The 24,931-nt window shown below is 45.0% G+C and overlaps 1 pseudogene across 1 annotated transcript; it reads left to right on the top strand.

The window, feature by feature from the left end:
- The first annotated feature begins 18,260 nt into the window (after positions 1 to 18,260).
- LOC103647465 (cysteine proteinase 2-like) lies at positions 18,261 to 23,471 on the top strand (annotated as a pseudogene). The gene is made up of 8 exons (XR_562861.3): positions 18,261 to 18,504; positions 18,634 to 18,763; positions 18,872 to 18,996; positions 19,698 to 19,771; positions 22,221 to 22,485; positions 22,580 to 22,711; positions 22,867 to 23,002; positions 23,116 to 23,471. The product of XR_562861.3 is annotated as a cysteine proteinase 2-like (transcript).
- Positions 23,472 to 24,931: the final 1,460 nt, after the last annotated feature.

Below are 24,931 nucleotides of genomic sequence, written 5' to 3'. Positions count from 1 at the left end.
CACGAAGTATATCATTCTTATCTCTAAGATCGGCAATTGTAACTTTGCAAACATCAAAATCTTTAGCCTTAGCAATCAAATTTTCATTCTCTAACCTAAGGCTAGCAAGAGAAATGTTCAATTCTTCAATCCTAGCAAGCAAATCATCATTATTATCTCTAGGAGTGGGAATTGAAACATTACAAACATGAGAATCAACCTTAGCACTTAAACTAGCATTTTCATGTCTAAGGTTGTCAATCATCTCACGGCAAGTGCTTAGCTCACTAGATAATTTTTCACATTTCTCTATCTCAAGAGCATAAGCCTTTTTAACCTTAACATGTTTCTTGTTTTCTTTAATTAGACAATCCTCTTGAGAGTCCAAAAGATCATCCTTTTCATGAATAGCACTGACTAATTCATTTAACTTTTCCTTTTGAGCTATGTTAAGGTTGGCAAAGAGAGTACGCAAACTATCTTCCTCATCACTAGCATTATCATCACTAGAGGTTTCATATTTAGTGGAGGATCTTGATTTTACCTTCTTTTTGCCGTCCTTTGCCATGAGGCACTTGTGGCCGACGTTGGGGAAGAGGAGTCCCTTGGTGACGGCGATGTTGGCGGCGTCCTCGTCGTCGGAGGAGTCGCTTGAGCTTTCGTCGGAGTCCCATTCCCGACAAACATGGGCATCGCCGCCTGATAGTCGCCTAGAGGGGGGGTGAATAGGGCGAAACTGAAATTTACAAAAATAATCACAACTACAAGCCGGGGTTAGCGTTAGTAATAATAAATGAGTCCGCAATAGAGGGCGCAAAACAAATCGCAAGCAAATAAGGAGAGTGACACGTGGATGTGTTTTACCGAGGTTCGGTTCTTGCAAACCTACTCCCCGTTGAGGAGGCCACAAAGGCCGGGTCTCTTTCAACCCTTCCCTCTCTCAAACGGTCCCTCGGACCGAGCGAGCTTTCCTTCTTCTCAATCAACCGGGAACAAAACTTCCCCACAAGGGCCACCACACAATCGGTGCCTCTTGCCTCGGTTACAATTGAGTGTTGATCACAAGAGCAAAAGAGAAAGAAAGAATGCGATCCAAGCGCAAGAGCTCAAAAGAACACGGCAAATCTCTCTCGCTAGTCACTAAAGGCTTGAGTGGAATTGGAGAGGATTTGATCTCTTTGTATGTGTCTAGAATTGAATGCCTAGCTCTTGTAAGTGGTTAGAAGTTGGAAAACTTGGATGGCAATGAATGTGGGGTGGTTGGGGTATTTATAGCCCCAACCACCAAATGTGGCCGTTGGCTGGAGGCGTCTGCTCGATGGCGCACCGGACAGTCCGGTGCACACCGGACAGTCCGGTGCCCCTGCCACGTCATCACTGCCGTTGGATTCTAGCCGTTGGAGCTTCTGACTTGTGGGCCTGCCTGGGTGTCCGGTGCACACCGGACATGCACTGTTTGATGTCCGGTGCACCGGTATGGGCAGCCCTGACGTCTGCGCGCGCTGCGCGCGCATTTAATGCTGCGCAGGGAGCCATTGGCGCCGCAGAGAGCCGTTGCTCCGCTGGCACACCGGACAGTCCGGTGCACACCGGACAGTCCGGTGAATTATAGCGGAGCGGCTGCCACGCGAACCCGAGGCTGGCGAGTTCAGGAGGCCGAGCTTTCTTGGAGCACCGGACATGTCCGGTGCACACCGGACAGTCCGGTGAATTATAGCGCGCCGGCTTCCGAGAAATCCCGAGGGTGAAGAGTTTGAGTCTGAGTCCCCTGGTGCACCGGACAGGTACTGTTCACTGTCCGGTGGCACACCGGACAGTCCGGTGCGCCAGACCAGGGGTGCCCTCGGTTGCCCCTTTGCTCCTTTATTGAATCCAACACTTGATCTTTTTATTGGCTAGATGTGAACCTTTTGCACCTGTATAACTTATACACTAGAGCAAACTAGTCAGTCCAATATTTGTGTTGGGCAATTCAACCACCAAAATTATTTAGGAACTAGGTGTAAGCCTAATTCCCTTTCAATCTCCCCCTTTTTGGTGATTGATGCCAACACAAACCAAAGCAAATGTAGAAGTGCATAATTGAACTAGTTTGCATAATATAAGTGCAAAGGTTGCTTGGAATTTAGCCAATATAAATACTTGCAAGATATGCATGGATTGTTTCTTTCTTATATAACATTTTGGACCACGCTTGCACCACATGTTTTGTTTTTGCAAACACTTTTGTAAATCCTTTTCAAAGTTCTTTTGCAAATAGTCAAAGGCAAATGAGAAGTATTTTCAAGATTTGAAATTTTCTCCCCCTGTTTCAAATGCTTTTCCTTTGACTAAACAAAACTCCCCCTAAATGAAATTCTCCTCTTAGTGTTCAAGAGGGTTTTGATATATCATTTTGAAACACTACTTTCTCCCCCTTTTGAACACAATAGGATACCAAATGAAAAATATTCAACACTAAGTTTTTGAAATTTGTGGTGGTGCGGTCCTTTTGCTTTGGGCTCACTTCTCCCCCTTGTTGGCATGAATCGCCAAAAACGGAATCATTAGAGCCCTCTAAGTGCTATCTTCCCCTTTGGTCATAAAATAAATGAGTTAAGATTATACCAAAAAGCGAAGTTTTTTGAGCTTTTACTCTCTTCCCCAGGGATGAAGTTCTTTTCTTTGATGCTCATTTCTCCCCCAAAGAAGAGAGAGTTGCTCGGAGTGTTGGCGAAGTATGAGTTACGGAGTGGAAGCCTTTGTCTTCGCCGAAGACTCCAATTCCCTTTCAATATACCTATGACTTGGTTTGAAATAAACTTGAAAACACATTAGTCATAGCATATAAAAGAGATATGATCAAAGGTATTCAAACGAGCTATGTGTGCAAGCTTAGCAAAAGAAATTTCTAGAATCAAGAATATTGAGCTCATGCCTAAGTCTGGTAAAAGATTGTTCATCAAGTGGCTTGGTAAAGATATCGGCTAATTGATCTTTAGTATTAATGTAAGAAATCTCGATATCCCCCTTTTGTTGGTGATCCCTAAGAAAATGATACCGAATGGCTATGTGCTTAGTGCGGCTATGCTCGACGGGATTGTCGGCCATTTTAATTGCACTCTCATTATCACATAGCAAAGGGACTTTGGTTAATTTGTAACCGTAGTCCCGCAGGGTTTGCCTCATCCAAAGCAATTGCGCGCAACAATGTCCTGCGGCAATGTACTCGGCTTCGGCGGTGGAAAGAGCGACCGAATTTTGCTTCTTTGAAGCCCAAGACACCAAGGATCTTCCCAAGAACTGGCAAGTCCCCGATGTGCTCTTCCTATTGATTTTGCACCCCGCCCAATCGGCATCCGAATAACCAAGTAAATCAAATGTGGATCCCCGAGGGTACCAAAGCCCAAACTTAGGGGTATAAGCCAAATATCTCAAGATTCGTTTTACGGCCGTAAGGTGGGATTCCTTAGGGTCGGATTGGAATCTTGCACACATGCAAACGGAAAGCATAATGTCCGGTCGAGATGCACATAAATAAAGCAATGAACCAATCATCGACCGGTATACCTTTTGATCCACGGACTTACCTCCTGTGTCGAGGTCGAGATGCCCATTAGTTCCCATGGGTGTCTTGATGGGTTTGGCATCCTTCATCCCAAACTTAGCAAGAATGTCTTGAGTGTACTTCGTTTGGCTAATGAAGGTGCCCTCTTGGAGTTGCTTGACTTGGAATCCTAGAAAATACTTCAACTCCCCCATCATCGACATCTCGAATTTCTGTGTCATGATCCTACTAAACTCTTCACATGTAGACTCGTTAGTAGACCCAAATATAATATCATCAACATAAATTTGGCATACAAACAAGTCATTTTCAAGAGTTTTAGTAAAGAGTGTAGGATCGGCCTTGCCAACTTTGAAGCCATTAGCAATAAGGAAATCTCTTAGGCATTCATACCATGCTCTTGGGGCTTGCTTGAGCCCATAAAGCGCCTTAGAGAGCCTATAGACATGGTTAGGGTACTCACTGTCTTCAAAGCCGGGAGGTTGCTCAACATAGACCTCTTCCTTGATTGGTCCATTGAGGAAGGCACTCTTCACGTCCATTTGATAAAGCTTGAAGCCATGGTAAGTAGCATAGGCCAATAATATGCGAATTGACTCAAGCCTAGCTACGGGTGCATAGGTTTCACCGAAATCCAAACCCTCGACTTGTGAATACCCTTTGGCCACGAGTCGAGCTTTGTTCCTTGTCACCACACCATGCTCATCTTGCTTGTTGCGGAAGACCCATTTGGTTCCTACAACATTTTGGTTAGGACGTGGAACTAAATGCCATACCTCGTTCCTCGTGAAATTGTTGAGCTCCTCTTGCATCGCCACCACCCAATCCGAATCTTGGAGAGCTTCCTCTACCCTGTGTGGCTCAATAGAGGAAACAAACGAGTAATGTTCACAAAAATGTGCAACCCGAGATCGAGTAGTTACCCCCTTATGAATGTCGCCGAGGATGGTGTCGACGGGGTGATCTCGTTGGATTGCTTGGTGGACTCTTGGGTGTGGCGGTCTTGGTTCTTCCTCATCCTCCTTTTCTTGATCATTTGTATCTCCCCCTTGATCATTGCTATCATCTTGAGGTGGCTCGTCTTCTTGATTTTTCTCTTCATCATTTTGAGCCTCATCCTCATTTTGAGTTGGTGGAGATGCTTGCATGGAGGAGGATGGTTGATCTTGTGTACTTGGAGGCTCTTCGGATTCCTTAGGACACACATCCCCGATGGACATGTTCCTTAGCGCGATGCATGGAGCCTCTTCTTCACCTATCTCATCAAGATCAACTTGCTCTACTTGAGAGCCGTTAGTTTCATCAAACACAACGTCACATGAGACTTCAACTAGTCCAGTGGATTTGTTAAAGACCCTATATGCCCTTGTGTTTGAGTCATAACCAAGTAAAAAGCCTTCTACAGTTTTAGGAGCAAATTTAGATTTTCTACCTCTTTTAACAAGAATAAAGCATTTGCTACCAAAAACTCTAAAATATGAAATGTTGGGCTTTTTACCGGTTAGGAGTTCATATGATGTCTTCTTGAGGATTCGGTGAAGATATAACCGGTTGATGGCGTAGCAAGCGGTGTTGACCGCCTCCGCCCAAAACCGATCCGAAGTCTTGTATTCATCAAGCATGGTTCTTGCCATGTCCAATAGAGTTCGATTCTTCCTCTCTACTACACCATTTTGTTGTGGCGTGTAGGGAGAAGAGAACTCATGCTTGATGCCCTCCTCCTCAAGGAAGCCTTCAATTTGAGAGTTCTTGAACTCCGTTCCGTTGTCGCTTCTAATTTTCTTGATCCTTAAGCCGAATTCATTTTGAGCCCATCTCAAGAATCCCTTTAAGATTTCTTGGGTTTGAGATTTTTCCTGTAAAAAGAATACCCAAGTGAAGCGAGAATAATCATCCACAATAACTAGACAGTACTTACTCCCGCCGATGCTTATGTAAGCGATCGGGCCGAATAGATCCATGTGTAGGAGCTCCAGTGGCCTGTCGGTCGTCATTATGTTCTTATGCGGATGATGAGTGCCAACTTGCTTTCCTGCTTGGCATGCGCTACAAATCCTGTCTTTCTCAAAATGAACATTTGTTAGTCCTAAAATGTGTTCTCCCTTTAGAAGCTTATGAAGATTCTTCATCCCAACATGTGCTAGTCGGCGATGCCAGAGCCAACCCATGTTGGTCTTAGCAATTAAGCAAGTATCGAGTTCAGCTCTATCAAAATCTACCAAGTATAGCTGACCCTCTAATACTCCCTTAAATGCTATTGAATCATCACTTCTTCTAAAGACAGTAACACCAATATCAGTAAAAAGACAGTTGTAGCCCATTTGACATAATTGAGAAACAGAAAGCAAGTTGTAATCTAAAGAATCTACAAGAAAAACATTTGAAATGGAGTGGTCAGGAGATATAGCTATTTTACCCAAACCTTTGACCAAACCTTGATTTCCATCCCCGAATGTGATCGCTCTTTGGGGATCTTGGTTTTTCTCGTAGGAGGAGAACATTTTCTTCTCCCCTGTCATGTGGTTTGTGCACCCGCTGTCGAGTATCCAACTTGAGCCCCCGGATGCATAAACCTACAAAACAAGTTTAGTTCTTGACTTTAGGTACCCAAACGGTTTTGGGTCCTTTGGCATTAGAAACAAGAACTTTGGGTACCCAAACACAAGTCTTGGAACCCTTGTGCTTGCCCCCAACAAACTTGGCAACAACCTTGCCGGATTTGTTAGTCAAAACATAGGAAGCATCAAAAGTCTTAAATGAAATGCTATGTTCATTTGATGCATTAGAAATTTTCTTTCTAGGCAACTTGGCACGGGTTGGTTGCCTAGAGCTAGATGTCTCACCCTTATACATAAAAGCATGATTGGGGCCAGAGTGAGACTTCCTAGAATGAATTTTCCTAATTTTGCTCTCGGGATAACCGGCAGGATACAAAATGTAACCCTCGTTATCCTGAGGCATGGGAGCTTTGCCCTTAACAAAGTTAGACAAATTTTTAGGAGGGGCATTAAGTTTGACATTGTCTCCCCTTTGGAAGCCAATGCCATCCTTAATGCCAGGGCGTCTCCCATTATAAAGCATGCTACGAGCAAATTTAAATTTCTCATTCTCTAGGTTGTGCTCGGTAATTTTAGCATCAAGTTTAGCTATATGATCATTTTGTTGCTTAATTAAGATCATGTGATCATGAATAGCATTAACATCAATATCTCTACATCTAGCACAAATAGTGACATGCTCAACACTAGATGTAGAGGGTTTGCAAGATTTAAGTTCTACAACCTTAGCATGCAACATTTCATTCTTAGTTCTAAGGTCGGAAATGGTAGTATTGCAAACATCAAAATCTTTAGCCTTAGCAATTAAATTTTTATTCTCTAATCTAAGGCTAGCAAGAGATGCATTCAATTCATCAATTTTAGCAAGCAAGTCAATGTTATCATCTCTAAGATTGGGAATTGAAACATTACAAACATGTGAATCAACCTTAGCATTTAAAATAGCATTTTCATTTCTAAGGTTGTCAATCATCTCACGGCATGTGCTTAGCTCACTAGACAATTTTTCACATTTTTCTACTTCTAGAGCATAAGCCTTTTTAACCTTAACATGTTTCTTGTTTTCTTTAATTAGACAATCCTCTTGGGAGTCCAAAAGATCATCCTTTTCATGAATAGCACTAATCAATTCATTTAGTTTTTCTTTTTGCTCCATGTTAAGATTGGCAAAAAGAATGCGCAAGTTATCCTCCTCATTTTTATCATCCTCATCACTAGATGTTTCATATTTAGTGGAGGATCTTGATTTTACCTTCTTTTTGCCATCCTTGGCCATGAGACACTTGTGGCCGACGTTGGGGAAGAGAAGGCCCTTGGTGACGGCGATGTTGGCGGCGTCCTCGTCGTCGGAGGAGTCGCTTGAGCTTTCGTCGGAGTCCCACTCCCGACAAACATGGGCATCGCCGCCCTTCTTCTTGTAGTATTTCTTCTTCTCCTTTCTTCTTCCCTTCTTGTCGTCGCCCCTGTCACTGTCACTAGACATAGGACATTTTGCAATGAAGTGACCGGGCTTACCACACTTGTAGCAAACCTTCTTGGAACGAGGTTTGTAGTCCTTCCCCTTCCGTTGCTTGAGGATTTGCCTAAAGCTTTTGATGATTAGGGCCATCTCCTCATTGTCGAGCTTGGAGGCGTCAATTGGTTGTCTACTTGGTGTAGACTCCTCCTTCTTTTCCTCCGTTGCCTTGAAGGCCACCGGTTGCGCCTCGGAGGTGGAAGGCTCGTCAAGCTCGTTGATCTTCTTGGAGCCCTTAATCATGCATTCAAAACTCACAAAATTCCCGATAACTTCCTCGGGGGTCATTAGTGGATATCTAGGATTCCCACGAATTAATTGTACTTGAGTGGGGTTAAGGAAAATAAGAGCTCTTAGAATAACCTTAACCACTTCGTGGTCATCCCATTTTGTGCTCCCGAGGTTGCGCACTTGGTTCACCAAGGTCTTGAGCCGGTTGTACATGTCTTGTGGCTCCTCCCCTTGGCGAAGACGGAAGCGACCGAGCTCCCCCTCGATCGTTTCCCGCTTGGTGATCTTGGTGAGTTCATCACCCTCGTGCGCCGTCTTGAGTAGGTCCCAAATCTCCTTGGCGTTCTTCAATCCTTGTACTTTGTTGTATTCCTCCTTGCTTAGGGAGGCAAGGAGGATGGTTGCGGCTTGGGAGTTGAAGTGCTCGATTTGGGCCACTTCGTCCGTGTCATAGTCCTCATCCCCTATTGATGGTACCTGTACACCATACTCAACAACATCCCATATTCTTTTGTGGAGAGAGGTTAGATGAAATCGCATCAAATTACTCCACATAGCATAATCTTCACCATTAAAAGTTGGTGGTTTGCCTAATGGGACGGAAAGTAAAGGTGTATGTTTAGGAATGCGAGGGTAGCGTAGGGGGATCTTACTATACTTCTTGCGCTCTTGGCGCTTAGAAGTGACGGAGGGCGCATCGGAGTCAGAGGTCGATGTTGATGAAGTGTCGGTCTCGTAGTAGACCACCTTCCTCATCCTCTTGTGCTTGTCGCCTTTCCGATGCGGCTTGTGGGAAGAAGATTTTTCCTTCTTCTCTTTGTGATGAGAAGAAGATTTCTTCTCCTTCCCTTTGTTGGAGGAGCTCTTCTTCTTCTCCCTCCTTTTGGTGCGGGACTCTTCCGATGAAGTGCTCCCGTAGCTTGTAGTGGGCTTTTCGCCGGTCTCCATCTCCTTCTTGGCGTGATCTCCCGACATCACTTCGAGCGGTTAGGCTCTAATGAAGCACCGGGCTCTGATACCAATTGATAGTCGCCTAGAGGGGGGGTGAATAGGGCGAAACTGAAATTTACAAAAATAATCACAACTACAAGCCGGGGTTAGCGTTAGTAATAATAAATGAGTCCGCAATAGAGGGCGCAAAACAAATCGCAAGCAAATAAGGAGAGTGACACGTGGATGTGTTTTACCGAGGTTCGGTTCTTGCAAACCTACTCCCCGTTGAGGAGGCCACAAAGGCCGGGTCTCTTTCAACCCTTCCCTCTCTCAAACGGTCCCTCGGACCGAGCGAGCTTTCCTTCTTCTCAATCAACCGGGAACAAAACTTCCCCACAAGGGCCACCACACAATCGGTGCCTCTTGCCTCGGTTACAATTGAGTGTTGATCACAAGAGCAAAAGAGAAAGAAAGAATGCGATCCAAGCGCAAGAGCTCAAAAGAACACGGCAAATCTCTCTCGCTAGTCACTAAAGGCTTGAGTGGAATTGGAGAGGATTTGATCTCTTTGTATGTGTCTAGAATTGAATGCCTAGCTCTTGTAAGTGGTTAGAAGTTGGAAAACTTGGATGGCAATGAATGTGGGGTGGTTGGGGTATTTATAGCCCCAACCACCAAATGTGGCCGTTGGCTGGAGGCGTCTGCTCGATGGCGCACCGGACAGTCCGGTGCACACCGGACAGTCCGGTGCCCCTGCCACGTCATCACTGCCGTTGGATTCTAGCCGTTGGAGCTTCTGACTTGTGGGCCTGCCTGGGTGTCCGGTGCACACCGGACATGCACTGTTTGATGTCCGGTGCACCGGTATGGGCAGCCCTGACGTCTGCGCGCGCTGCGCGCGCATTTAATGCTGCGCAGGGAGCCGTTGGCGCCGCAGAGAGCCGTTGCTCCGCTGGCACACCGGACAGTCCGGTGCACACCGGACAGTCCGGTGAATTATAGCGGAGCGGCTGCCACGCGAACCCGAGGCTGGCGAGTTCAGGAGGCCGAGCTTTCTTGGAGCACCGGACATGTCCGGTGCACACCGGACAGTCCGGTGAATTATAGCGCGCCGGCTTCCGAGAAATCCCGAGGGTGAAGAGTTTGAGTCTGAGTCCCCTGGTGCACCGGACAGGTACTGTTCACTGTCCGGTGGCACACCGGACAGTCCGGTGCGCCAGACCAGGGGTGCCCTCGGTTGCCCCTTTGCTCCTTTATTGAATCCAACACTTGATCTTTTTATTGGCTAGATGTGAACCTTTTGCACCTGTATAACTTATACACTAGAGCAAACTAGTCAGTCCAATATTTGTGTTGGGCAATTCAACCACCAAAATTATTTAGGAACTAGGTGTAAGCCTAATTCCCTTTCACCGCCCTTCTTTTTGTGGTACCTCTTCTTTTCTCTCCTCTTGCCCTTCTTGTCGTTATCCCTGTCACTGTCACTTGATAATGGACATTTTACAATAAAGTGACCGGGCTTACCACACTTGTAGCAAACCTTCTTGGAGCGGGACTTGTAGTCTTTCCCTCTCCTTTGCTTGAGGATTTGGCGGAAGCTCTTGATGACGAGCGCCATTTCCTCATTGTCAAGCTTGGAGGCGTCTATTGGTTGTCGACTTGGGGTAGACTCCTCCTTCTTTTCTTCCGTCGCCTTGAATGCGACGGGTTGAGCCTCGGATGTAGATGGATCATCAAGCTCGTTGATCTTCCTCGAGCCTTCGATCATGCACTCAAAACTTACAAAATTCCCGATGACTTCCTCGGGGGTCATTTTAGTATATCTAGGATTACCACGAATTAATTGAACTTGAGTGGGGTTAAGGAAAATGAGAGATCTTAGAATAACCTTAACCATTTCGTGGTCGTCCCACTTTACGCTCCCGAGGTTGCGCACTTGGTTCACCAAGGTCTTGAGCCGGTTGTACATGTGTTGCGGCTCTTCCCCTTTGCGAAGCCGGAACCGACCGAGCTCCCCCTCGATCGTTTCCCGCTTGGTGATCTTGGTGAGCTCATCTCCTTCGTGCGCGGTTTTGAGCACATCCCAAACTTCCTTGGCGCTCTTCAACCCTTGCACTTTGTTATACTCCTCTCTACTTAAGGAGGCGAGGAGTATTGTTGTTGCTTGAGAGTTGAAGTGCTCGATTTGGGCCACCTCATCCTCATCATAGTTCTCATCCCCTACCGACGGTACCTGTGCACCAAACTCAACAACATCCCATATACTTTTGTGGAGCGAGGTTAGATGAAATCGCATTAAATCGCTCCACCTAGCGTAGTCTTCACCATCAAAAGTTGGTGGTTTGCCTAATGGGACGGAAAGTAAAGGTGTATGTTTGGAAATGCGAGGGTATCGTAGGGGGATCTTACTATACTTCTTGCGCTCTTGGCGCTTAGAAGTGACGGAGGGCGCATCGGAGTCGGAGGTTGATGTTGATGAAGTGTCGGTCTCGTAGTAGACCACCTTCCTCATCCTCTTGTGCTTGTCCCCACTCCGACGCGGCTTGTGGGAAGAAGATTTTTCCTTCTTCTCTTTGTGGTGAGAAGAAGATTTCTTCTCCTTTCCTTTGTTGGAGGAGCTCTTCTTCTTCTCCCTCCTTTTGGTGCGGGACTCTTCCGATGAAGTGCTCCCGTGGCTTGTAGTGGGCTTTTCGCCGGTCTCCATCTCCTTCTTGGCGTGATCTCCCGACATCACTTCGAGCGGTTAGGCTCTAATGAAGCACCGGGTTCTGATACCAATTGATAGTCGCCTAGAGGGGGGGTGAATAGGGCGAAACTGAAATTTACAAATATAAACACAACTACAAGCCGAGGTTAGCGTTAGTAATAAAGAAACGAGTCCGCGAGAGAGGACGGAAAACAAATCCCAAGCGAATAAGCAAGTGAGACATGGAGATTTGTTTTACCGAGGTTCGGTTCTTGCAAACCTACTCCCCGTTGAGGAGGCCACAAAGGCCGGGTCTCTTTCAACCCTTCCCTCTCTCAAACGATCCCTCGGACCGAGTGAGCTTTCTCTTCTCAATTACTTGGAACACAAAGTTCCCACAAGGACCACCACAAGTTTGGTGTCTCTTGCCTCAATTACAAGTGAGTTTGATTGCGATGAAAGAATCAAGAAAGCACAATTGCAAAAGCCAAGCGACAAGAGCGACAAATAACACACGGATCACTTTCTCTCTCAAGCCACTAATCACTAATGATCTCTTTTCTCAATTGTGAAACTTGGAGAGATGGAGGCTTTGAATGTGTCTTGGAATGGATTGCTAGCTCTTGTATTGAATGTTGAAGGTTGGAATGCTTGGATGATAGTGAATGGAGGTGGTTGGGGTTGTATTTATAGCCACCAACCACTTCCTAGCCGTTGGGCCATTCTGCTGAGCGCGGACGGTCCGCCCTCCTGGTGCGGACGGTCCGCCCCTGTAGATCAACGGCTGAAAATGCAACGGTCAGCAGTAACGGCTATATCAACGGCTATATTGCATTTAATGCGACGTCAGATGTCAGACAGAGCCAGTCGCGGACGGTCCGGTCGTGCACCCCGGATGGTCCGCGAGGCCCCCTATAATTCATTTCTCCGAACCCGTCACCTTCGGGTTTTTCGGTTTCTTACCGACCGGACGGTCCGCGCCTGAGGCCGGACGGTCCGCGTGAGGGCTCAGACGGTCTTCGCTTTTCCTCCGGACAGTCTGTAGTGGAAACTTGTGTTTTTGCATTGGTTCTGTCCGAGGGGTATCCCGATGTCGCGGACGGTCCGCCGCAAGAGCCCGGACGGTCCGCGCTTGGCCTGTTTTTCCAAAAAGCTTCTCCTGTCCGAAATAATCTACGGTATTCCGGACAGTCGAATTAGTATAGTTGTAGATGAACCTTTGGCACCTGTAGAACGTATAATCTAGAGCAAACTAGTTAGTTTATCAATTTGTGTTGGGCAATTCAACCACCAAAATAATTTAGGAACTAGGTGTAAGCCTAATTCCCTTTCAATTTTCAATTGGTATCCTATTGTGTTCAAAAAAAAGGGGAAGAAAGTAGCATTTCAAAAAGGCATATCAAAACCCTCTTGAACACTAAGAGGAGGATTTCATTTAGGGGGAGTTTTGTTCGTCAAAGGAAAAGCATTTGAAACAGGGGGAGAAAATTTCAAATCTTGAAAATGTTTCTCAAAATCTTATTCATTTACCTTTGACTATTTGCAAAAAGAACTTTGAAAAGGATTTACAAAAGAGTTTGCAAAAACATGTGGTGCAAGCGTGGTCCAAAATGTTATATAAGGAAGAAACAATTCATGCATATTTTGTAAGTATTTATATTGACTCAATTCCAAGCAACCTTTGCACTTACATTATGCAAACTAGTTCAATTATGCACTTTTATATTTGCTTTGGTTTGTGTTGGCATCAATCACCAAAAAGGGGGAGATTGAAAGGGAATTAGGCTTACACCTAGTTCCTAAATTATTTTGGTGGTTGAATTGCCCAACACAAATTGATGAACTAACTAGTTTGCTCTAGATTATACGTTCTACAGGTGCCAAAGGTTCATCTACAACTATACTAATTCGACTGTCCGGAATACCGTAGATTATTCCGGACAGGAGAAGCTTTTTGGAAAAACAGGCCAAGCGCGGACCGTCCGGGCCCCTGTGGCGGACCGTCCGTGACAGAAGAATGACCCTCGGACAGAACCAATGCAAAAACACAAGTTTCCACTACAGACTGTCCGGAGGAAAAGCGAAGACCGTCCGAGCCCTCGCGCGGACCGTCCGGCCTCAGGCGCGGACCGTCCGGTCGGTAAGAAACCGAAAAACCCGAAGGTGACGGGTTCGGAGAAATGAATTATAGGGGGCCTCGCGGACCGTCCGGGGTGCACGACCGGACCGTCCGCGACTGGCTCTGTCTGACATCTGACGACGCATTAAATGCAATATAGCCGTTGATATAGCCGTTACTGCTGACCGTTGCATTTTCAGCCGTTGATCTACAGGGGCAGACCGTCCGCACCAGGAGGGCGGACCGTCCGCGCTCAGCAGAATGGCCCAACGGCTAGGAAGTGGTTGGTGGCTATAAATACAACCCCAACCACCTCCATTCACTTCACCCAAGCATTCCAACCTTCAACATTCAATACAAGAGCTAGCAATCTATTCCAAGACACATTCAAAGCCTCCATCTCTCCAAGTTTCACAATTGAGAAAAGAGATCATTAGTGATTAGTGACTTGAGAGAGAAAGTGATCCGTGTGTTATTTGTCGCTCTTGTCGCTTGGCTTTTTAATCGTGCTTTCTTGACTCCTTCATTGCGATCAAACTCACTTGTAATTGAGGCAAGAGACACCAATCTTGTGGTGATCCTTGTAGGAACTTTGTGTTCCAAGTGATTAAGAAGAGAAAGCTCACTCGGTCCGAGAGACCGTTTGAGAGAGGGAAGGGTTGAAAGAGACCCGGCCTTTGTGGCCTCCTCAACGGGGAGTAGGTTTGCGAGAACCGAACCTCGGTAAAACAAATCCACGTGTCTCACTCTTCATTTGCTTGCGATTTGTTTTACGCCCTCTCTCGCGGACTCGTTTCTTTATTTCTAACGCTAACCCCGGCTTGTAGTTGTGTTTATATTTGTAAATTTCAGTTTCGCCCTATTCACCCCCCCTCTAGGCGACTTTCACTATCTGAGCTATCAAATTTCATTCCATTCTCTACAATCTCCCATATGCTTGGATGGAGAGAGAATAAGTGACTACGCATTTTGTGACTCCAAAATCCGTAGTCCTCCCCATCGAAGTGTGGAGGTTTGCCAAGAGGAATGGAAAGCAAATGCGAATTCGAACTATGTGGAATACGAGAATAATCAAATGAAAAGTTCGAATTGACCGTCTTCCTGTAGTCGTTGTCGTCGTCCTTTTGGGAAGAAGTAGACTCATCGCTGTCGTCGTAGTAGACGATCTCCTTGATGTGCCTTGTCTTCTTCTTCTTCCCTTCCTTTCGTCTGTGACCTGAGCCGGAGTCGGTAGGCTTGTCATCTTTGGGCTCGTTGACGAAGGACTCCTTCTCCTTATCGTTGATCACTATCCCCTTGCCCTTAGGATCCATCTCTTCGGGCGGTTAGTCCCTCTTCTTGAAGAGAACGGCTCTGATACCAATTGAGAGCACCTAGAGGGGGGGGGGTGAATAGGTGATCCTGTGAAACTTAAACTTATAGCCACAAAACTTGTTAAGTGTTAGCACAATCACCGTCAAGTGGCTAGAGAGAAGTCTCAACAAAACACAATACCGCAAGAGATCAAACACAGAGATGACACAGTGGTTTATCCCGTGGTTCGGCCAAGACCAACGCTTGCCTACTCCACGTTGTGGCGTCCCAACGGACGAGGGTTGCAATCAACTCCTCTCAAGTGGTCCAAAGACCAACTTGAATACCACGGTGTTTTGCTTTGCCTTTCAATATCTCGTTTGCGAGGAATCTCCACAACTTGGAGCCTCTCGCCCTTACACTTGAGATTCACAAAGAAATACGGAGTAATGGAGGAACTAGCAACGCACACAAGACTCAAAATCAGAGCAACAGCACGCACACAAGTTGCAACAAGAGCTCGCAACACAACTCAATGAGTTCACAACTCAACAAGAGCTCTAGATGCTATCACAATGAACCAAATGCGCGGAATCGATGTCTTGGTGCTTAGGAATGTTGTAGGAATGCTTGGTTCTCTCCTCCATGCGCCTAGGGGTCCCTTTTATAGCCCCAAGGCAGCTAGGAGCCGTTGAGAGCAAATCTGGAAGGCTGATCTTGCCTTCTGTCGACTGGTGCACCGGACAGTCCGGTGCACACCGGACACTGTCCGGTGCCCGATTTCTTCCCTTAAACGGCGCAGCCGACCGTTGGCCGCCAGAGAGCCGTTGGCGCACCGGACATGTCCGGTGCACACCGGACAGTCCGGTGCCCCCTTCTAGCCGTTGGCTCGGCCACGTGTCCCGCGCAGATCGCGCGGCCGATCGTTGGCCCGGCCGACCGTTGGCTCACCGGACAGTCCGGTGTACACCGAACAGTCCGGTGAATTTTAGCCGTACGCCGTCGGCGAATTCACGAGAGCGGCTACTTCACGCCGAGTCAGCCTGGCGCACCGGACACTGTCCGGTGCACCACCGGACAGTCCGGTGTTCCAGACTGAGCTGAGTCTTGGCTGTACACAGCTAAGCCTTTTTTAACCTCTTTTCTTTTCTTCTTCTTTCTGTTTCTAACACTTAGACGAGTATATTAGTACACAAAACTAATGTACTAAGGCTTAGAAACATACCTTTACTCTTGATTTGCACTTTGTCCATCCATGAGCATAAATTCACATTTAAGCACTTGTGTTGGTACTCAATCACCAAAATACTTAGAAATGGCCCAAGGGCACATTTCCCTTTCAAAAACGATTCGCTCCTCCTCACACATTGATTTGTGGCCGCTCGATTCCTTCGGCGCGCCTCCTCCTCCCACCGCACCGGGCGATAGTTGTGCCTCCTCCTCCCTACACCGCCTGCCATGCTTCTGTTCCCTCTATCTATCTCACCTCCTCCTCCCTCCATTGGTCGTTGTACCTCGTCGTCCCTCTATTGGTTGTCGCATGCAAGGATATACTTTCACTTCTGAAAACCTTGTTCATAACTACTTAAACACCACTAAAACATTACAATATAGTTGCTACATCCTAGAGTTTTGGAGCAGTGCTCTAAGGTAGAGTAGAGTCATACCAAATAGACCTAAAAGTCAGTGGCGGAACTTTGCTCACGACACGACTAGGGCCACTAACTCTAGTCGAAAAAAATTTAGCACAGACTAATTGACAGACAAGAATAAGTACCTAAGCTAATCGATGAAGAATTATTGTATTTGTTCCACTTAGCTTCTTGTTTCTGCATCAACAATCGCATCAGACCGCAGACCTACATAAAAATGAACACAAGTTATATATAACAATTTTAAGACCGTGTCAAACTTCAATTATTTAATAAACTGAACATACCATTAACACTAGTAGTCCGAGGTTGTTTAGGCAACATTTTCATGCGAGACTTCATTTCTTGAAACTGGTATAAAATCTGATCATTTGGAATACTTGAAAAAATGACTCGTTCAATATAGCATACCATCCTATGATTGAGCCAGTCACTCCCCATCTTATTGCTCAAATCAATCTTTACAATTTTCACCGCTGAGAAAGCTCTTTCAACTGTGGCAGTAGCAACCGGCAAAATCAAAGCCAACTCAACAAGACGATAGACCAAAGGAAATGTTGTATGTCTATTTCAACTGGATTGTATTATCGGAGTGATCGGTTGAGTAAAATATGATGCAATTGTTCTACTTCTCTTCATTTTCTACAACTACAACAAATAAATAAAATGAGTGTAGAATTGAGAGACAATAAAATAAACCAACTTTGCTTGATCGGTTGATCCGAACCTGAATGGCGTGCAACAACAGGTGGCCTCTTGCCTCTTGGAGTCGGTGGATGAGTGGATCTCTGGTCGCTGGGAACTGGCCACCAGCCGATGGGCAGGCTGGCAGCAACTCGTTTCATCTTCTGGTTCGTCGTTTGCTTTACAATGCGGCGGCGTCGCCGGCAAGCGACAACTAATCACGATCAGTAGGGCAGGGCAAACAACGCGGTAGAATAATGGGCCGAAATAATTAAGTAGGGTACTAATATTTTTTTCCTCACGAGTAGGGCCATGGCCCCAGCGGCCCATAACAGAGATCCACCTCTGCTAAGAGTCGTAAGGCTCTCTCCAACAATGAACCCTAAAGGGTTTTGTACCCTATATATAGGGGAGATTCTGGCCTCATATCCGTCAAACATCGTCCTCTAAATAATACTCTAAATATAAAGGATGCTGCTAGATCCTCTATACATAGAGTTTCACTCTCGTCTCCTCCATCCATTATAATACTTTAAACAACAAATTTAGCAAAACTAAAATTTATGCATTTGAGAGTATGACAAATACATGGTACAAAAATCAAAAGTAAAATATGTCTCTAATATAGGTATTTACGTAATAGAGGACAAGATATAGAGGGTGCTGCCGGAAGAAGAGATAGATGAGACAATCTTTTAAAAAAGACTATAAATGATGAACATAGAGGATGAATATAGAAAATGTTATTTGAGAAAACATAAGCACATCTCTAAACACTAGCTAAATCGTTTTTTGTTATTATTAAAAGAAAAATGACTCCAATAATTCTTCAAATTTAATATCTCCATTCATCCATGTTCGATCTTTATTTTTGTATAGTATATTTCACTCGCCATTGAGTCTGTTGGTTTACAGAATCTATTGGATTAATCTTTTTTTGAAATCTATTTTAAAGAGTAGTAAATAATTAAATTTGGTCGATTTTTAGCTATTTTTTTTAGAGTTGCTCTAAACAAATTTATAAAAAAATGCGAGGCCAACGCAGTATATAGCAGCCGCAGCCGGAATGCAGGCCATTGTCGCACTAAAATATTGCCAGTCCCGCAGTCGAGATGGCCCTACGCCGCCAGCTCGCCCTCGCCGTCCTCGCCCTGGCGGCAACCACTGCCGCGGCCAACTCCGGCTTCGCGGACTCCAACCCGATCCGTCCCGTCACCGACCGCGCGGCCTCCGCGCTCGAGTCCACCGTCTTCGCCGCGCTCGGCCGCACCCGCGACGCGCTTCGCTTCGCACGCTTCGCCATCAGGTGAGCGCCCTGTCACCTAATCCAGCGAGCAGCGGTCCAAACCCCGCCCGCCGTCCTCCCTCCCGTTTTTATTCTCCTCGATGGCCTCACCTCACGATTCGGACCGCCGCCGCCGGCCGCGCGATGCAGGTATGGCAAGAATTACAAGAGCGCGGCGGAGGTCCAGAAGCGGTTCAGGATCTTCTCCGAGAGCCTCCAGCTCGTCCGCTCTACCAACCGGAAAGGCCTCTACGGCTCTACTACCGCCTCGGCATCAACCGTATGGCCTTGACCGCTTCAGTCCTCCTCGCCCCAATCCGTATTCTGTAACGTGCGCTTCAGCGCGTCCCTGATTCTCATATGTTCGTTATGTGTGGCTGGTGTACAGGCTTCGCGGACATGAGCTGGGAGGAGTTCCGTGCGACCCGGCTCGGCGCAGCGCAGAACTGCTCCGCCACGCTCGCCGGCAACCACCAGATGCGCGCCGCCGCCGCTGCCGCGATGCCGGAGACGGTAAGTTACCTCGTCGGTCGTCACAGTCACAGATAATCCTCTATGTCTTGTAAACGTCGTGTTTTGACTCCCAAACGGGCAGACGAGTAGGTTGCAGCCACGTTGGTACTTTGATTCCATTTGTAACAGCATCAATCACATGAGAGTTGAGTCAGTCCTGTGTGTGTTAGTTTATTGGGAGTTTATTTGGGCTTTACAGGAGGAGTTTCTGGTATTAAGAATTTAAGATTGCGAGTGGCTGCAGTATTTTCTCATTGCTTCCAGGCTTTGTGGTCTCTAGCTTTTGCCTATTTTGCGCAGCCCGCTCCACCACGAGTCCACGACAAGCAATGTTGTTCAGCTACTTTCTTCCTTGGCCCCGGCACAACACATGAGGCAGTTACTGTTCAGATGACCCCTCTTTCTATGCAATGCCATACCAGTAGAAGTGTAGAACTTCCCACAACTAGTTTATGCTTCCAACAATACTGCAGAACTTAACCCGTTCACAACTATATGTTTAAAGATAGCAGTTCTGGGATACATCATGCATGTTCAGTAGTGATTCTCGCGGTTTTGCACTACGGTGCTGTGTTACTAGTTCTGAATCATATAAGGTGGTTGGTTACGGATTGAACAATTTCAACTAGTCTTGGATGCTATCATTATTCTTTTGGACACTATTTTGAAATGTGTGTGTGATGTTGTTCCCGCTACTGCAGAAAGACTGGAGGGAGGATGGGATCGTGAGCCCAGTGAAAAACCAGGGCCACTGTGGATCATGCTGGACCTTCAGGTAACTACTGAAAAATCAGCATCCTCTTTCCGGTTCTCTCGTTTCTTATATATATCACTCTTAGAGAATGCTGGATGCAGCATATTTTTTTACTGCTTTACCCTGTTCCCTAATGTCCTAAAAGGAAATAATATATGGGAATCATGTCAATGGTAGTTGTGTTTGGTGCATGCTTACTTTACCAGTAAAAAGTGCATATGATATCCTACAGGAAGTGCGGATTGGAGTCTGCATGCAAATTACTTGCATGGCCTTCAAATCAGTCATGGACTCATGGTCTTGAAACTAATCAGGGTGGGCACTATCAAACCTTGCTGGTAAATAACTTAAAACTACTTTAGGTGGGGTCCAGGATGGGTTATGATAGATATGTGTTGGTGAAGCTAATTTTTGCTAGCAAGAGTAGTAGTTCAGATCTTCCTTTTAAAAAAAACCAATCAAGCAGGAGAGCTGCCAGTTATATTAAAAATAAAAAAACCAGACTGGATAATACAACGAAATAACAAGACCTCAAAGGGTCTAGCAACAACACAACTGAGCCAACCAAAACTACAAAAGCAACTAGCAACAAAAGTGGATTGGATTAGACATCAACACACGCTAAAGACATATCTACTTGCACACACACCACTGTTATACACCAAAGACCTGATCCTCCATAAGTTCATAATAGCCAACCGATTGCCATGATCGCCTGGATGACAGAGTCATCATGTCGAAACACCAAAGTCACCACTAGTGCCATCGTTTTCGATGCTGAAAAGCACCGAATTAGCCACTGACATGCAGAGGTAGTCGCTGCAATCCGCTTGTGCCATCTCACGATGATGTCCTACACCGGACTAGACCCTTCCATGTGGGGCTATCCGCCATAGTCCGCTGCAAGCCACCAATCCAAAGCGTGATCTTTTGTCTCTGGTCTTCTTCATGCCAACCACGTCCACAAAGATCCGGTAGCACTCAGCAACCCTGTCACTTCATCAAAGACAGCAAAAATGCACGCTAGGGCACTAGCTGTCAATAGAAGGCCTCCTTGCACTGGGATGGCCGCCGCAACACGTGACTGCCCGCCGTCACTCCACGCAGGTCACATGAGCAATACAACTCTATTAAGCAAATGAAAAAGGTCCCAGCACTTGTGAGACATGCAAGCAATTAAATAATTGGATCACGATCAACCAACCACCCTTAGCTCTTGGGCTATGCGTTGCTTTGTAATCTGTCCCAATTAGTTGACCTATAATCATTTTTTGGAGCCATTCATGTTTCCTGCCAACTAAATTTACTTTCAAATAATAGTTTCCATATCATATTACATATTAATGCATTATGAAGCTTTATATGCGCACAAGCTAATATATTATATGAATATGACACACATTACTATCCAATAGTGTAAATGCAGATCTCTGTGGAAAACTTTCACATGAATTTGAAAAAAAATCAATTAACATGTAAAGCAATGCAAGTCTAATTTCCCAATCGGTCCAAGTAACACATTAATATATCAGCGAGAGCCATGATAGTGACCAAAATCTCTAATAAAAGGTGTCACTCTGATCCCTTGTAAAAGTTGGTTATTTTTATATCCTTGAGATAGTGTTTGTTCATAGTGAAAAGTTAAGTTAATATCAATCTAATTTTGTTCTTTCAAATGTTTTGTGCCTGCTATCCTTTTGGGCCCAACATAAAAAAATCACAGTGCAAATATGGGAGAAGCAAATTTGATATGTAGATAGAGAAACAAAAGTCACTACAAGTTACTCGAGAGATAAGAAGCCAAATCATATTCTTAATTGTCAGAGCATTGCAAACTTCACTGTTACTTCCTTTATTCATGTCAATGTATATGACAACGAATTCAGGCTGCAGGGCTAATGAAGTTTTATTCAGAGAGGTCACATGTAGTTTGGCTGTATTTCCCTTCTGCTATTCTGGAATCAGTGAATCTGAATAAATATATCCAGTTCCAAACTGTAGGCTGTAGCCAAAATGAGGGCAAGAGTTTCGTGGTGAAAAGGAAATGATCCTAAGAAGCGTTAGTTCTGAAGTAGTGCACATTTGTATTATCAGATATGCCTCACAAACAAAGAGGCGTGTTGTAGAATTTTCATGGAATATTGAAGTGCAGAACTTCTTAAGTTAGAGGTGGATTGAACGGGATTGGAGGGGATTAAATCCCTTGCTATTCAAATTTGAACAGGAGGGGATTTAATCCCTCTCAATCCCTTCCGATCCGAATACAACCTTAAGCAGTTAAGCATCTTAATATAATTCAGATACTTTTTTGGCAACCAGCTGTTAGCCGTTCTTATATCTCCTGTTATATGCTATTTCCACTCCTTTTTTCCATTGTGCATAGAAATGACCATCTTAGCATGTTCTGAAAGTAGAAAAAGGGGATCGTGCAGAAAAAATAATTAAATTCCCTTGATGCTTACTATGGCAGCACTACTGGTGCGCTTGAGGCTGCATATACCCAGGCAACTGGCAAGGCCATCTCTCTCTCTGAGCAACAGCTTGTTGACTGCGGTTTTGCATTCAACAATTTCGGATGTAAGGGGGGCCTTCCATCCCAGGCCTTTGAATACATCAAATACAATGGTGGTCTTGACACCGAGGAGTCCTACCCTTACCAAGGTGTCAACGGAATCTGCCAGTTCAAGGCTGAGAATGTTGGAGTCAAGGTTTTGGACTCGGTTAACATCACCCTGGTGAGGATAAACCCATCCTAAGTTTCGACAGAGTGTTATCTACATTTAACTACTCTAAGTCAATAGTTTATACTATTTCTGTTGGTGTGGTTAGGGTGCTGAGGATGAACTGAAGGATGCTGTTGGTCTGGTTCGCCCGGTTAGTGTTGCCTTCGAGGTGATCAGTGGTTTCAGACTGTACAAGACCGGAGTCTACACTAGTGACCACTGCGGAACTACACCGATGGTCAGTTACAGTAGCTTTTGTGTCATCAGCCTACGATTCATCTATGGTCTGCCTATGTAGAGTTTCACTACGAATTGCTCCTATCTCATCAATGCTAGGATTCTTTGTTATTCTGTTGTCATGATCTGAAATTATGAATCCTTTTGCATTGCTAGGATGTGAACCACGCTGTTCTGGCTGTTGGCTATGGTGTCGAGAACGGTGTCCCCTACTGGCTCATCAAGAACTCATGGGGCGCTGACTGGGGTGATGAGGGTTACTTCAAGATGGAAATGGGCAAAAACATGTGCGGTGAGTATTCCATACATTTCATCACTACGAAAGAACGAGAAGAGATCTCGTGTTTCAGGTTATATAGCGCACTAGCACTAACACGATACTGACTTGGACTCTAAACGATGCAGGTGTTGCTACGTGTGCATCCTACCCTGTTGTTGCATGAGGCACTTCCGGATTGTCACATGGTCTGTTTGGCATCAATATTGCATGTTTGGCCTAAGCTTGGTGGATGGGTTATACAGAACGGGAACTCCGTTGTGAATAGAAACCCGTTGTGAATAGAAACCGTGAAGGGAAAGAATTACTTAGCCCCTGCGTGTACGTCTCCCCCGTATGGCTGTGTAGGTAGATTGTCGGTTCGGGATCCGAATTACTCGTACCGTCATACGTGTCTATGGCATTTTATTTGTGAAACAAAATACCCATAAATCATGAAATAATGTACCATACGCAGATTATATATTGTCATGTAATTTACTCATGTTCATGTCTCCGATAAGCGGCTATACCCTAGCTGGAGCGGCAGGCGTGGTGTTTGGATGTTCGGCCGGGCCGTAAGCTAATCCCATTCCCAGCAAGACTGCTGCACACCTAAAACCTGTCTCCACTCCACTGCGGCCTGCGGGGGTGTTCAAGTTTGCTGTCCCTGGCTCCCTGCTGCAGAGCCAGTCCCAGGCAGGCTAGCAGCTAGCTCGGGCCCACGGGCGGAGTTGATTCAATGATTCCCATTCACCCTCACGTGTATCAAATCCATATGATAAATCTTGTGCACATATACATATATGAAATCTAGATCTCTCATCTAGTAATCAATTTCTAGCATAGTTAAAAAAATCCAAATCCTTCGATTGTCTTCGTCATGTTCGTACTCCCTCTGTTTTAAAATACAATTCGTTTAACTTCTTTGTCACTTGTCTTATTCAAAAAATTTATAAGAAAATAGAAAAAATTAAGCCATATATATAAAACATATTTGATAATAAACAAAACCACAATAAATTTTTTGTTTTTTCATAATTTTTTTATAAGACGAGTAGATTGAAAAGTTCAAACGAATTATAAATTTAGACGGAGGGAATATTTAGAAAAATACTCATACATTAAACAAACCGCTTGATTGTTAGAGGGTGTTTGAATGGCTTTGAGCTAATATTTAGTTGACTAAAAATTGCTAGTAAAATTAGCTAACTAACAAATATCTAGCTAACTATTAGCTAATATATTAATAATATTAGTTATACTGTTTGGATGTATTCAACTAATTTTAGTAGCTCAATATTAGAACCTCTATATATAGGCAGAGTTGAGAATATATATATACTAGGTGGGTGCCCGTGCGTTGCAACGGTAAAAAATAGTGCAACAATAACATAAATATGGCCATGTGTTGTGTTGTTAATCAAAGTTAAGTTGCCTATAGAACTTTGGTAGAGACAATTGGTTGTAACCTTGAAGACTGGAAATTGATATGTTCTTGATCCTAACCGCGCTCCAGACTTGCTTGTCCGGTTCATCTATATAGTCAAAATTATAGACCAAACGACCAGTTGAATGGAAATTTTCTTTTCCCGGTAAACTGCATATTTGCCATAGCCTTTAACTATTCATTGGTTTAATCTCTATATATGTAAGAATAGTCATACAAAGTTTGTTTATTAAAAACCGTTGCTATAATAACAATACTTTTTTGCTGCTTTAGCATTCTTGACCATCAATCTTTCAATCCAGTGTTGTATCTTGATGTCTGAGAGCAGTAAGAATAATCTTTATTGCACCCAGTAGTCTTGATTGAAAGAAGTGTATACAACTACACTTCTCTAAATTTGTGGACATTTCTCTAAACCTAAAATACATAGTTGATATCCAACCCTTTTTTATAGTTCACTCGGTCGCTTGTCCTCTTTTAGACTGTGAGGTGGTACTATGTGGGAGCGTTTCGTT

The sequence above is a fragment of the Zea mays genome, chromosome 2 (assembly GCF_902167145.1).
Source record: "Zea mays cultivar B73 chromosome 2, Zm-B73-REFERENCE-NAM-5.0, whole genome shotgun sequence".
Lineage (NCBI taxonomy): Eukaryota > Viridiplantae > Streptophyta > Magnoliopsida > Poales > Poaceae > Zea > Zea mays.
Note: the sequence above shows the minus strand (reverse complement) of the source record. Positions and strands in the feature narration are given on the sequence as shown.